The sequence below is a fragment of the Calypte anna genome, chromosome 5A (genome assembly GCF_003957555.1).
Source record: "Calypte anna isolate BGI_N300 chromosome 5A, bCalAnn1_v1.p, whole genome shotgun sequence".
NCBI classification, from domain to species: Eukaryota; Metazoa; Chordata; class Aves; order Apodiformes; family Trochilidae; genus Calypte; species Calypte anna.
The window spans coordinates 34,621,688-34,635,599 of record NC_044251.1 but is presented as its reverse complement, the minus strand read 5'-3'; the positions used below and the strand labels follow the sequence as shown (position 1 = coordinate 34,635,599).

General features: G+C 45.5%; 1 protein-coding gene across 4 annotated transcripts in view; it reads right to left on the bottom strand.

Annotated features, from left to right (window-relative positions):
- Nucleotides 1-5,762, bottom strand: part of INF2 (inverted formin, FH2 and WH2 domain containing) — a 39,671-nt gene extending 33,909 nt beyond the window's left edge. For 2 of the 4 annotated variants that reach the window (XM_030452004.1, XM_030452007.1), the window contains exon 1: nt 5,635-5,740. The gene's annotated coding sequence lies outside the window, so the exon portion shown is untranslated. Of the gene's footprint in view, nt 1-5,634 lie in introns of all 4 variants that reach the window. The other 2 variants (XM_030452006.1, XM_030452005.1) reach the window with 2 other exon arrangements.
- Between the last annotated feature and the right edge of the window lie 8,150 nt (nt 5,763-13,912).

Here is a 13,912-nt window from a genome sequence, read left to right as displayed (position 1 = left end):
TGTTTGTTTGTTTTTTGTTTTAATAGCAGAAGCGATTAATCTGCTTCAGAGAATGAATCAGCCTTTTCTGAGCTAGAAATGCACAAAGGAGGAGATTGTGGCTGTTTCTGGGGCAGGAGGAAGTTTTACTCGCAGAGCCAAGGCAGCAGGGGCAGCTGCCCAGGGTCCACAGCCATAGGCAGCAAAAGGAGTGAAGCCCCAAAGCTGATGGAAGAGACCTGATTTGCCACCACTTGGTTTTTTAGCAGGCTTGGGAAGAAAACCACAGCTCACAAAAAGCTGCTACCTGGTACTCCGGGAACTTCTGTTTCCACCTGGGATCTCTGTTGGAAAATAATGCTGTGGCTTACCTGCTGCTTTCAGGAAAGGCCATGCAAGGGCTTGGCAGAAAAGCAGGATGGAGGAGAAGCAGACAGCCAGGGGAAACCAGCACAACAGAAGGACCAGAGAGATAGCTGCCTCATTAAAAATAATGCAATTTAACTGACAGAGTGGAGGGTAACAAAGTTACTTTAGCTACATTTATACTCAGCCGTTCATCAGTTTGTAAATGCATAGATGTGATGCCATCCTCATTCACTGAACTGGAGAAGGGGAAGAGGCTCTGCTGAAGCCTGGGGCTCCTGCTGCTTCCCACTTTTGTCCCCTTCGTCTGCCAGGGCAGGTTGCAGAGGGGATGTGTCCCCAGCAAGGACCAACCTTGCCAGGCAGCCCCTGGTACAGGGACAGGGCTGAAGAGCAGATGGGGAAGGAGCAGACCTGTGACTCTCTAAATTCATCTGACCTCCATCAGGGCAAAATCACCAACATTTTCCATTTTAAACTAGAACTAAATTTAGAGGTTTTATGGTTCCAGGGTGCCTCCTTTCCCACACTTTCCTGGAGTGATCTCCAAATTCCTCTGCTGTCCTTGCTTGTTAAAATGTGACTCAGCTCTCCCAGCTGGAAAAGTGGAGACCAACGCAGTCTTGAGGAGGCTTGCTGTCCTTAGTGGTGCTGCCCTTTCAGCATTAACCATCAACTTGGGAGCAGCAGGGGCAGAAGGCTTGGCAAGTCAGAAGTGGGAAGAAATCAGTGTTTCTGAACCTGCAGGTACTACATGAGCACCTATGCAACGTATCAACTGGAGTTTCTCTCTTGTCCCTTTTGGGCAAGTCCTCCTAGCACCAAGGGGTGATGGAGGGCAACTGTACAACAGACTCTTATGGAACAGACTCTAATGGTCAAGAGAAAATTCATCCCAGGCCCTTAGATTCCACCAAATTAACACCATGTATCCCTGAGCTGAGGCAAAATAATGGTCATGGTAAGAAAACCAGACGGGGAGTGAAAAAAAATAGCACCACCTGGTGACACCTACCATAACCACTGCACCCCACTAACCACAACATTTGACAGCTCTTTATTACCTTTTTTTTTTTATTTATTTATTGGATGTAGAGCTGGATTAATATCCCTTCTGAATAAAGGTGTTTAAACATTCTGGGTGTTTAAACGTTCTGAAGTCAGTTGAGTGACTTTCATCCACTGGCCTTCAATCCTCCTCCTCCTGGCTTTGCCCAGTCTCTTTTATCAGCTCAGCAAGTTCCCCAGAGAACCTTGAAATACACCTTAAACTGCTACAAAGCTTCTTGCAAACACCACTGCTTGCTTAAGAAGTTCATTGATCTGTGGCTTCAGCATTCCCAGCACTTTGAAATGTCAACTCAGGTATCAAACTAGTAGAAACGTCTGAATCTGTGAACAATACTTGTTCTTTATATCAAATGGAAAAACTGTCATGCTGTTAGACCCTCTCCTGCCTTCTGCAGATGTGAAGAGAAAGGTTGACAAAAAGGCAACAAATGTTCATCTGCCACTGTACAATCACTCACTTTTAACTACAGCCATTCTTGTAGATGCCAGCCTATGACTCAGGGGCTCATGAGCTCCACACACCCTCTTCTTATTTGTGCAACATTCAGTTGCATAAAATTGGCTCCTCATCTACCACTGACAACATCTGGTAGCAGTCATAAAGCTGGGGCATTGCTCACCAGTTATTTTTTGCTAGGAAAAAGGAACCAGATGAAACTTCCCCTTGACAAGGATCCTCAGCAGCACTGAGATGCTGTCCTTTTTTTGAAGCATTCCCATCTTGCATTCAGTTTGTATGCCTGTAGAACTGGAACAACTGGGATGCTGTGACAGTGCCCCATGAGATCTACCACAATGCCATCCTCTGTTACAAGGAGAAAGCCAAGGCTCAAAATCTGAACTTTTTTCCCCTTCCAGATTTGCTCTTAGCACCTTGTTTGACAGCACGGGACCCCAGGGCTCTCTGTGTAATTACAATCCAGGTTGTTCTCTCACCCCTACTGTAGCACTAGGATCTCTCAGAGCTTTTTCTGTCCACTGGGAGATGAAGGCAGCCTCTGCAGCACAACACTCACAAGCACTGTATGATAAGCTGCTGCACATACGACACTGAGAAATACTGGAATAAACCTGAGTTTGGTTGATAATACCAAGGGGATTATAATATATTAGGTCAGGAGCACGTAGTCATTCTTGAGCCTCCCTCCTGCACCAAACACCAGGGGTTTCACACTACAGGGCTCTATCTACCTTCTGCAAAACATGTAGGTATTTTTCACCTAGTTAGATAAAATGCCACGTACAACATTAACAAATGGAACAGGGATAACCCCTTGGGATGTGTTTGACTGCAGTTACCAACTGCAGTATTTTGCACCAAAAAGAGCTGGATTTGTTCAATACCACTGGCTGATCTTAGGAGCTGATTTTGTTGATTCAGCGGGTGGTACTTCCTCTGAATCACCATTGATAGACCTTACTGCAAATATTAAGAGCAAGGATATTCAACTGGGAGTTAAATCTGAACTCAGATATGAGCAGTGAGTTTGACTGAAGTTCCCCCAACCATTTCAGCTCTATAAATATTGTTCACTCCCTAATCTATGGCATTGTGTTGCCACCCGCTGCCAAATTACTCTCATCTTCTACTCATGGCTGGTTATGGTACAATGGTGGGATTAAAAATCTCTCATCAACAGAATAATTGTTGCAGGGGAAAAAAAAATAGAAGACATGGAAGTAAACGGGGGGAAAGAGGAACAAAATGCATTTTAGTTTGCCTTGATAAGAACAATTTTCTACCCAGTTGCTCTGGGAAACCTATCCAGCATACCTGGCACATAAGAAAGGGGTAGAGTTCAGCTTTTGATATATTTGAAGTGCAGCCACTTGCTCAGCAACTCACAGTGAAGCCGTGAGTTAAGTCACTAAAGATGAAAATTCAAAATAACCAGGGGACAGACCCAAAAAGACAGGACAGCCAGTAGCACAGAAGGGGAAGGTTTGGCAGGGGTCAGTAATAAAAGTGAGGGAGACCTCACCATACTTGACATCTCTCTTCACAACAAAGAAAGTGGGAGAAAGCTCAGAGAATACCACACAACCCCAGAGCATGGGGATAGATGAGAAAAATGGGACCTAATAAGACATTTAGAGTAAAATCAGATCCGACAGCAGAAAACAGAAGTCAGGCACAAACCTGGGGATGAAAATCCCAATTTCCCACTCTCACCATAGGACAGAGGGAGTCCCAGGAGGGGGCTAATGTGTAATACCTATCAGGTGAGGTATTTATTTCCAGGTGAGGTGTCAAAGGAGGCACCAGTCAGACCTCAGAGCTCTGCTCATCCAGAGGGAATTCAGAGAATGAGAAGCCCAGTGCAGGACTGCTGGGGACCAGCAGAAGCTGGAGTCTGCTTCATGAAAGCAGATGGCAAGTCCCAGTTTGTTTGGCATTGCATAGAGATGAGAGAAGCATGCAACTGCTATGTCATACTGATTAGAGAGAAAAGCATCAAACCAGGACTACTAAGCAATCATAGTGCAAACACAAAGTAAGATAAAGCTCTATATTGGGGAAAAAAATAATATCAGTTTAGTAAAGTTCTGAAACTTCCTCTTCCCAAGAGACTGGGAACAAATGAATTACAGCGGTGTGCAATAAGGCATAATATCATTCAGTGCTCAGATTTGCTGACCTGCCAGGTCCCTTCCTGTCCTACATTTAGATTATCTTTTACACAATGGGTCTTGTACACTGCTTGCATTTTTGTAGCAAAATTCTTGGACAACAGCCTAGAATGGGATTATTAACTTATAACAGGACAAAAAAAAAAAAAAAATCCCATATGCTCATAGATTCCTGCGATCCCCACTCTGCCCACAAAATTGGCAGCTACGGCTCCTGTCTGTAGTGGAAAAACAAGCTGAAGTGGATGGAAGAGAAATGAGATTAACGACCAGACAGTTCAAATTCTGAACAAGTTCTGTAAAACCACTGCAACCTTACTGTAACTCTGCTCACTTCAGCTTCTATTTCTAACTGACTTAGGCCAAAAGTTTCCCCACCAGGGAGCCTGATGTGTTTTGCAGCCAGTAAGTTTAGCCAGAAAAACTCCCCAGCCTTAGGAATCCAAGGAAAATGATGTAGAGTTCACAGCGTGGGGAGGGAGGACCATGAGCACTGTTTTAGGCTATTTCTCTTTAGATTAGTGTATTTGAGCACTCCTTCCCCACCCCCAAGCTCTGGAATTCAGCTCCGGGTGCTGATTTTGCAAGAAGCCACTTCATCGTTGCAGAACTATTGAGCAAAAGGGAGGATGAGGCACGAGACAAGTATGTGAGTAAACCCAGGCAGGACTTGGGAGACTTCATGCAGAATACACTGGTTAACAGGATCTGTCAAAATAAAAGCCTGAAACTGGCCCAACCCCTGGAGCAGATACAGCTGCCCTAAGCTATATCCTGTTTGATTCAGGGTCACACTCAGGCACAGCAGGAGCACATCCCGCCTGCCCATCACACTGTCACACCTGCAATCTGGACGACATCGTCCCTACATATCATAACATGGCAACCGCAGTCAGGAACGTGTCACACCTAAACACCGCGTGGTAGCACCTGAGATCCAAAAACCACATCCAGCCTCTAGGTGGTAGCTTCACAACTGCCATCGGGACCAGCTCCCTCCTGTATCTTCTATCTTTGCAGTTGCAGTCAGGACCTCATCCCACCGATTTGCTGCTTCGTTGCATCTGCAATCCGGACTGACCCGCCGCCACCCTACCTCATCCTCCCCCCGGCAATGTGCTGTCACACCGGCAGCGGGGACCGCGTCCCAGCCATGGGCTGTACTGTCACACCTGCTGTCCAGCCAAGGTCCCACCCACCTCCCCCGACCGTCGCACCTGCAGTCATACAATCACAGAATGGTTTGGGCTGGAAGCGACCTTAAAGATAAACCCAGTTCGAACCCCCCCGCATGAGCAAGGATACTTCCCACTACACCAGGTTACCCCAAGTCCCATCCAACCTGGCCTTGAGCACTTATCGTTCCTGCCGCTCACTGCAGCGCCGAGCAACACCTCCGAGCAGCCTGCGGGGGACCTCCCTCCCGTGATACCCACCAGGTCTCGTCTCACCGGCTGGGACCGGGGCTGAGCCGGAGGGAGGATGCCCACCTCTGCTGCAACCCCAGATGGCTGGGGATTCAGCCCAACTTCTCCCTACCGAGAGCACCCCGCTCCCGCCATCTCCCCCGGCGGGGCTCAGCCTTACCGCAGCGGCTTCCTAAGGAGTGGGGGGCGGCGAGGCTTGGCGAGGCTTGGCCAGGCGAGGCACGGCGGGCACCCACCCTCCGCCGCCGCCACCGCCAGCAGCCGCCGGGCTCTGCCCGCCCGCGGCAGCCGCGCCCCGGTTCCGGGGCGGAGCGCGGGCGGTGCGGCGGGGCGGGGGGTCCGGGCCGGACCGGCCCTGCCAGGGAAGTTTCTCTCGCCCCAGGTCCAGCCCCTGTCCTGCCACCCCCGCCCCGGCGCCCTGCTCGGGGATATCCGCGAAGGCAGCCCCGATCCACCTCCCCCGGGATCACCCTGGCAGAGCCTCGGCGGAGGAAGGGCCCTCCCCAGACCCAACGTGATGCTTCCTCCTCGCCGTTCCCGAGGGTCCTGACCCCCCTCTCCGGGACTGATCCTCCTTCCTCCTGTCGGCAGTGGGCATCCTGGAGGCAAGCGCTGCCGCCTGCCCTGGCAAGAGGGGTCTTACAGCCCCGGCGTGTGGCCCCCGAGCCCGGCCTGGGGTTCCCCTCTGTCCAGCAACGGGGCTTGAACCCACAGACCGGTGCTGGGAGGTGGGAGGAGAATCACGAACTTGGGGAGAAGCTGCCCAGGCGATCAGAGACTGCAACCTGGTTTCTGAGTTTAAAGTGCTTCACTTTATCTGTGAAAAGAGGGAAAGGATGCCTTTACCTTCACCAAAATGCAACAGCTCTGCAGATGAGCAGTGAAATGGTGGAATTAAGCCCAAATAATAGCAGCCAAGTGGGGAGAGTTTGGTGGAGAAGTTTGTTTCCCCTCTTGGGTCAGGAGTGCCGTCATCGATAGGTATGAGGGGCCAGATTCGATTCGGGTTTCAGGAAGAGCCACTCAGTTTCACCATCCGGAGAGAAAATATGGCAGGGAGAATCGTGGGTGGGGGAGAGGGGGAAAGCTGACGTAAAAGCCATGCTAAAGTGTCTTGCAATGGGCTGCTGCAAGGCAGTGAGAGCCAAGCTGAAACCAGAGTGTGACTGTAGGAAACTGGAGGATAGTTACAGGGTATGAACACAAGACTAAACATCTCTGAGGCTTCAAATTGGAAAATAAGATCCGAGGTTTTACTGTTTGCTCGTAAAATACTCCTCTGTTTTTAGTGGAAGAGGAGAGAAATGGCAAGACTGCATCTCCCCGGGATGGCAGTTACCCAGAATGGCTCAGTTATTCTTTTACTCAAAATAAATGTTTGTGTTCGGTGTGTTATGTAATACTCAGGTGGGTACATAATTTGTTTTACAAATCTACCCAACACGAAAAAATGAATGTGTACCCTGGAATCTTTCTTCTTTGAAAGCACTCTGTTATTTAGGAAATAGTAACTGTCTCTTGCTGCTGCTGCTGGTTTTGCTTTAGCCTTTATCCCTTTAGTACATTTTTTTGCTACTTTGGTGCATGAAGAAGAAGAGGGAACTCAAGTCTCACTTGATTCTGCTTTTCTTCTCCTTTTGTCTGTTCCCTTTTCATCCTGGGGTAGCCCTGGTACATGAGCAGAGTTGGTTTATGGAAGATAAATTATAACTGCTGGTCTATGAAGGCTCTCACCATCATGTGGGAGTGAGGAGCAAAGCTCAGCTAAGACAAGGCAAAGAGAAAATGAAACACTGTATAAATTCCCAGCGTTTCCACTAAAATCCCTTTTGACCAAAGCAGAAATAAGTGCGGGGGTGAACAGTGAACACACAAGTGCCCCTTTGTTGGAATAAAGCCACATTGTGCATGTGTGTCCAGAGCTGTATGCACACATGATGTGGCCAAGGGCATGCAGGAGCTGGTTTGCTTCCCTGAACCTTCATCTGCACTGCTTTTGCACCCAAAGACCTTGCACCCTCTAAAATCAGGCTCAGATCTCCCTAGGCTTTTCATCTGCCTGCCTGGAGGGGACCACTGAAGCTGCTGTTGAGTGTCTATCCATATTGCTATGTCTGTTTGGTCCTATCACTGCCAATTATATAAAAAACGTGTGAACAGAAGTCCACCACACAGGCCAAACGTTACATCATGAGAAACTTTTGCTCTTCTAACCCACAGCTCGCCACTTTTTTTGCTTTAGTTCATGGAAAAGAGTTGGTGGCAAATTTATTTTTGTTCAGCAGCACCCTCGTGCTGGCCCTTGGTTGCTTGATCCTACAGTGAAAGGAATGTAAAGGTACTTCAGGACATGCTCTAGTGGGCAATAAAGCTATTGATAAATGTATTTTATTTGGGGCAGGAGGGGTGTTGACAGTTGGACACGATGATTTTAGAGGTCCTGTGACAATTCTGTGATTCTGTGAAAGAAACAAGTGCAGCTGGAAGATGAGGTTTTGACAAGAGATTGTTGCCTTGGCTGGACTGAGCCCTTACAAAGCCACTTTTTCAGTGGAACAAGCTGCTTCTAAATCACCTGTAACTCATATTGCTCTGTGCTCTCACTACCTACACTAAAATGTGGATCGGTTTTTTTCTTCTGAACCTTTTCTTTTTGTTGTCCTGGGATCCACATCCAGGTTCCTGATATTTTATCTGCAGTTGTGCCCGACCCCTCAGGAGGGCTGAAACATTTATTCCGGGCTTATGACAGCAAGGCAGGGCTGCAGTAGAGCTCAGGAATGTCCAAGACATGAATGTTAGTGCAGGCATTCCTCTTCCTACCAATTAGTTGGGTTTTAGATAGAGATCTTCCATTACTGCACAGCTGCAGGAAAGCCACACTTGCTGCACTTGCCATGGATAAGGGAACCGGTTACAAACTCTGAGCATTCATCCAGGTGTCCCATTCACTGGTGGAATGCACGTCAGACAAACTGGGGTTACAGTGATGTGTGGCTCTCTGCCCCTATTACATGTCCAGACAGTGTAAAGATTTCTCATTCTGCCAGAGCTTGGAACCATTTCCAGCTCTGGCAGAAAAGCCTTCTGCTTGTATGTCTGGCTTGCTTGAGTTCAGGTCCCCACAGATACTAATTGATCTGGGAGCATCCTTTGAAATGCTGTGAGTAATTCCTGATAGTTCTCAGAATGGTGAATTTAAAGTGGAAGGGGAATGCTACTGGTGCTTTACAGCATTAGAAGACTTGGGCTGATATATAAGACAACAAAATGAGGGTCAAGAGGGGATGGTATCATCTCTGAGTATTTCAAGAAAGATGTCAGTATTTCAAGAAAGATGCCAGTGCCACTTAGGAACAAAATCATCTCTCCTATTCTAATGTGTGAACAATACTGGCAGAAGAACAAATGGGTGTTAATAAGAAATGAACACATTTACACCGGCATTGGGGACAGGTTTTTAATGGTTGTATATGTGATATCTCTGCCAGGAGATGAAAGGCCAGAAATTCTAGTCTGATTTTAAAGGAAGCTTCATTGCTTTATGAAAAGCATTTGAGGAAAGGTTTGTCTGCAATAGAAAAAGACAATTTAATTGATCACAAAGGGATTTGATCCTTAATTCTCTTTCCTTTTTACTTAATCTTTCTGTAGCCTGAAGGAACAAAGACAGACTGTGATGTACATACAGCCTTGCCCTCCCATTCTGTGTTGTGCTCAGGGACAGTTGCCCTCATAACATGGGGATGGGTACATTTGGAGAGGTCACCTCTCCTTTGGTTCCCTGCTACTCCCTTGGATACATCAGGCTCATGCCTTGGTTGGGGGCCACTGGAATCTTCCTTTCTCCCTTCACATCCTGTGTGCCTGGTGCATTTCATACACTTTGAGAAAGAAGGTGATGGTTCATGGGCTATGTAGGTTTGACTGTCTCTTATAATGGAAACTCCCTCGATTACCCTTTGGGTGACCATTCCACAGGAAGGAAGACCAACCAACTTAAGATGCATATTACAGGGAACGTTTATAGCAAAATTACTATATTAACATCACAGTTTTTACCTTTTTGCCCTCCCCAGAATACGGGACACACAGATATGGCAAAAATAACATTAGGTTTCTGGGAAAGGATTTTTGCAAAGGCTTATGTAGCAAGACAAACCTCTCTTAGGGCATGGCGCTCCAAGGTCCGACAGGTGTTCCAGCAGAGGTGCACAAAAAGTGCCCTAAGTCTGTTGCCTCAGGATTGGGCAGCCTGGCTCAGTGCTATTGCTCCAGAAGCAACTGACCTCTCTACTGGCTTGCTCAGGAATGAGCTGAGCCCGTGTTTGGAAGCTCACCTTTTATTGGCCCCCAGTCCTGCTCATGCACAGGTGGGGCCCGCCCTAATCAGGCACAGGTGGGCTTAACACAAGCTCATGCGCACTACCTGGTAATTAGTGGCACCTCGTTGCCTCATTTCACTACAGGCTTGGGCCCTACAAGTTTTTGGACATTGTGGTTAGATCCAGCAAAACACAATGCAGTTATTTAGTGCCTTTTTCCAAGAAAAGAATTGAGAACCTCTGGGAAAAGATGTAGAAGAAAGGTTCAAGGCAAATAACAAGAGAAGGTTCCTCACACAACATGACACCAAGCTGTGAAACTCCTTGATGCAGGAAGTTATGAACATTAAAGATCACTGAAGACACATTAATGGAAGAAAAATAGACCAAGGGCTACTTAGCTAAAACTTGCAGCTTTAGAAGTTCCTAAGCTGAAAAATGCTGAGGAGGTGTTGTGGGAGGGTATCATCATATGCTGTACTTAAACAGGACTAGCAAGTGTGAGGCCTCTGGTTTTATCACTTACAGTGACTAAATGTAGGGCCAGTTGGGTGGAACTTCACTGTAGTGCAGTACAGCTTGTCTTATGTTTTTGGACTTTCTTCCAGCCTCTTCCTCACAGGTAGCTCTCCACCACCAGCCTGGTGGTCACTATCCATTCTTGGAAACAAAATCTGCAAAATCTTAACTCAGTGACTTAGCAAAAGACTGGTTAAAATGATGTGTCTGCAAAAGACTATCTCAGTTCTTCTCCAGATCTTCTGTCTTTGGGCAAGACATGGATTTTTTTGTTTCCAGAGACAGTTTGGTTCTAAGCCAGCACTGACTTGGCTAGGTTACCTGAGTTGGTGGAAGAGTGAAAGGACCATGTCAGGGCAAGGCATGGTTCCTTCTCTTTTAGGATCATCACTATTCCCCCCATCCTAGCTTGCCAAGAAGCAGCACGTTCTGCATGTTAAGTATCAACATGTCCACAAATTTCATGCACAGTTTTGATAAATAAAATCTGTGTTCTAAGCAAAGGCACCCAGACAGAGAGCCTTTGTGAGAGAGAGACTTAGACCTAGTGTGTCTTTTGGAGAAATTTGGGGGAGGGGAACTGATACAAACAGCAGGCCATTTTCCCATACAAAGGCTCTCTTTCACAGCTGGTAAATACAGCAGAACAAAGGCTGACTCCATAATCTCTACTCAACAATAGCTTGGAATATTTGATAATTTGGCTATTGTACATGAATACATCATGCTTGGCCGTGAATAACTAAGGCCATGGTTGATCCACTGTTAGGATATTGTCAGCCTGTTTCTCATTACCATTCTGGTTTCAAGGAAATGCTTGTTTTGTGTCTCTGCCTTCTCCTGGTCAAACTTGCCACTTGCCACTGAGACCAAAGAGTTTTAATTTCAAGTCAAATATCAAAGACCCAAAAGATTTCACCACCTGTTAGAGGAAAATTCTTTATTGATGCTGAACTGCTTCATCACTTCTCTCTTCTAACCCTGTAACTTCTGTTTCTTCTCAGGACTTTTTCTTGGCTGTATTCCTGGCCAGCACATGAACAGCCCAGGAAGAATTTGGGTCTTACAGGTAACTTGAGGTCCATGCTATGATAAATGTATATACTAACCCCCTGCACTTTTGTTTCTCATGTGACAAAGGAGGAAGATACTCCTTCTCAAACCTATCCTTAAATGCCAGAGATGCTCCAACATTTGAATAGTAGCATTTGCTTAAGCATGTGAAGCAGTGGCAATGTGCAGATTAATGCCAAATTTTTGTAAGCTGTTCATAAAGTATTGTGGGGTTGTAACATATTTGCTCAGTTCATTTTGTGTTTGCATCAGTTCATGCTCCTAATGAAAGGAAAATTTGGGTTATTGTACTGGAAACAGAAAACCACTGGCTCAAGACACAGCATGTTTGCAATGTAAACATTTGAGTCTTTGCTAATAAAATTGGTTGTAACTGTAGAACACAGCAACCAGAGTGAAAGTCTGGGGGAAACAATTTTTACTTGGATATTTTGAGCTCACTGACTACATCAATCAGCATTAGGAGTGACCTCATCAATGTTTATAAATATGTAAGGGGTGAGTGCCAGGAAGATGGAGTCAAGCTTTTCTCAGGGGTGACTGATAATGGGGCAATGGTTATAAACTGGAGCACAGGTGGTTCCATATAAATATGAGGAAGAATTTTTTCACTGTGACGGTGACAGAGCACTGGCACAGGCTGCCCAAGGGGGTTGTGGAGCCTCCTTCCCTGGAGACATTCAAAGCCCACCTGGACACATTCCTGTGTGACCACCTATAGATGACCCTGCTCTGGCAGGGGGGTTGGACAAAGTTATTTTTAGAGGTCCCTTCCAGCCCCTAACTTTCTGTGATTCTATGATTAAGCAAGATTTTTTGCAATGGTAGTTGTCACAGCTTAGCATGAATGACTTGCCTCTTATGCACATCACATGGCATCACAACAGATAAACATTTTCTAATAATGCAAAAAATCTTTGTTTGTCTTTCAGTATTAAGGCCAAGAACACAGAGATCTGTTCCAGCAGGAGAGCTGATGACATATGTGACTCAGTACATGGCATTGCCTCTAAATGCTTCAACAGTTGCCTACTGTCAGCATCTATTCTTATAAGTTGACTTAAAAAAATGATTATTATTTTTAGTATTTGCATTCCTCAAATATTGTGAAGAAACACGGTGATGAAGGGTCAGGTATTCTGGAGAACTCAACAGCCAATTCCCTCTGTATGGGTGTAGAGGAGATATGGGAGAACTACATGAAAAACTTCTGACTGTCCTTGAAAAACTGTTTGAAAGGAATAATAGAGGATTAAATTAGTTGTCAAAGGGGCAAATATAAAAGTATCCATCAACCAGGCTATAAGGGAAAGCCACTTCCATGGATTAATAACTGGTTAAAGCATATGAAGAAAAAAGTTTTCACAACTGAGGACGAATGGAATAGACTGCTAAAGTGATACATCTTGGGTTGCTTTTCTGCGTATTGATAGATCTAGAAGATAAGTGAATAAGGAAGTGACAACAGTTCCTGATGACACAGTTTACTGGGAACAATAAAAATTAAACCTGAAAGTAAAGATTAGCAGAGGGATCTTGAAATGGTAATTGGCTGAATGGTGGAATAATGGATGCAATTTGTGTACTTAGGAAAACAACAGGCATAGCACTGAGGTCTAAAATTAGCTATTGCCACTAAGAAGGAAGAGCTTAGACTCTATAACTCAATTTTCTATAACTCAATGAAAATATCAGCACGATGTTCAGCAGTGGAAAATGTCAAATCAGATGTTAGGTATTGTTGAAAAAGGAAAAGAGCACAAAAGAAAAAACCTTAAAAAACTACTATGTTTTGCACTCATGTCTTGGATGCTGCACACCCAGAGCAGTGTAACTAGTTCTTAGCTCCCTTGCTCATAAGCAAAAATTAAGCTGAAGTGGAAAGAATGTGGAGAAAGATGACAAGACTAGTGAAAGGAATGGGACCACTTCTAATGAGAAGACTCTTTACTAACTAGGATGAGAGATGATGGGAAAGGTCTGTGGATGATGCTACAGAGTCATAAGTGTAATAGAGAATGTGATCAGAGAAAAAAATTATTCAGTTTTTTCCCCAAAATGAGAACTCAGGGTCATAAAATGAATTTTTTTCCTTCCTCAATATTCCAGTTTTTTGGTTTTTTTTTTAAAAGAAAGTATTTCTTTACACAGTCTGGCATGTAGAGATCACTGTTCTGGTATAGACGCAGAAGAATAAAGGGCTTCAGAAATGGTTAGAGAAGTTCAAGGGAGAAAATTCCACAGGAGCTATTAGTCACAAAGATCCAATACAAGCTGTAGATCAGAAAGTCTGTAAACTGCATGAGGATTAGAAAAGTATTGGAATTAGAAGGCCATGTCCTTACTGCCTGAGCATGCTGTCTAAAACAGGATATTTGTGGTCCCACAGTAAATGTTCTCCTCTGCAAACTGTGAAGAGCTGTAAAGCTGTAAGATGGGTGCCAAGCTTCTTTTAAAAAATGACCTTCACGTTGGTGCCAGACCTTGAAATTCTGACTTTTCCGAGGTTACAGAGAAAGA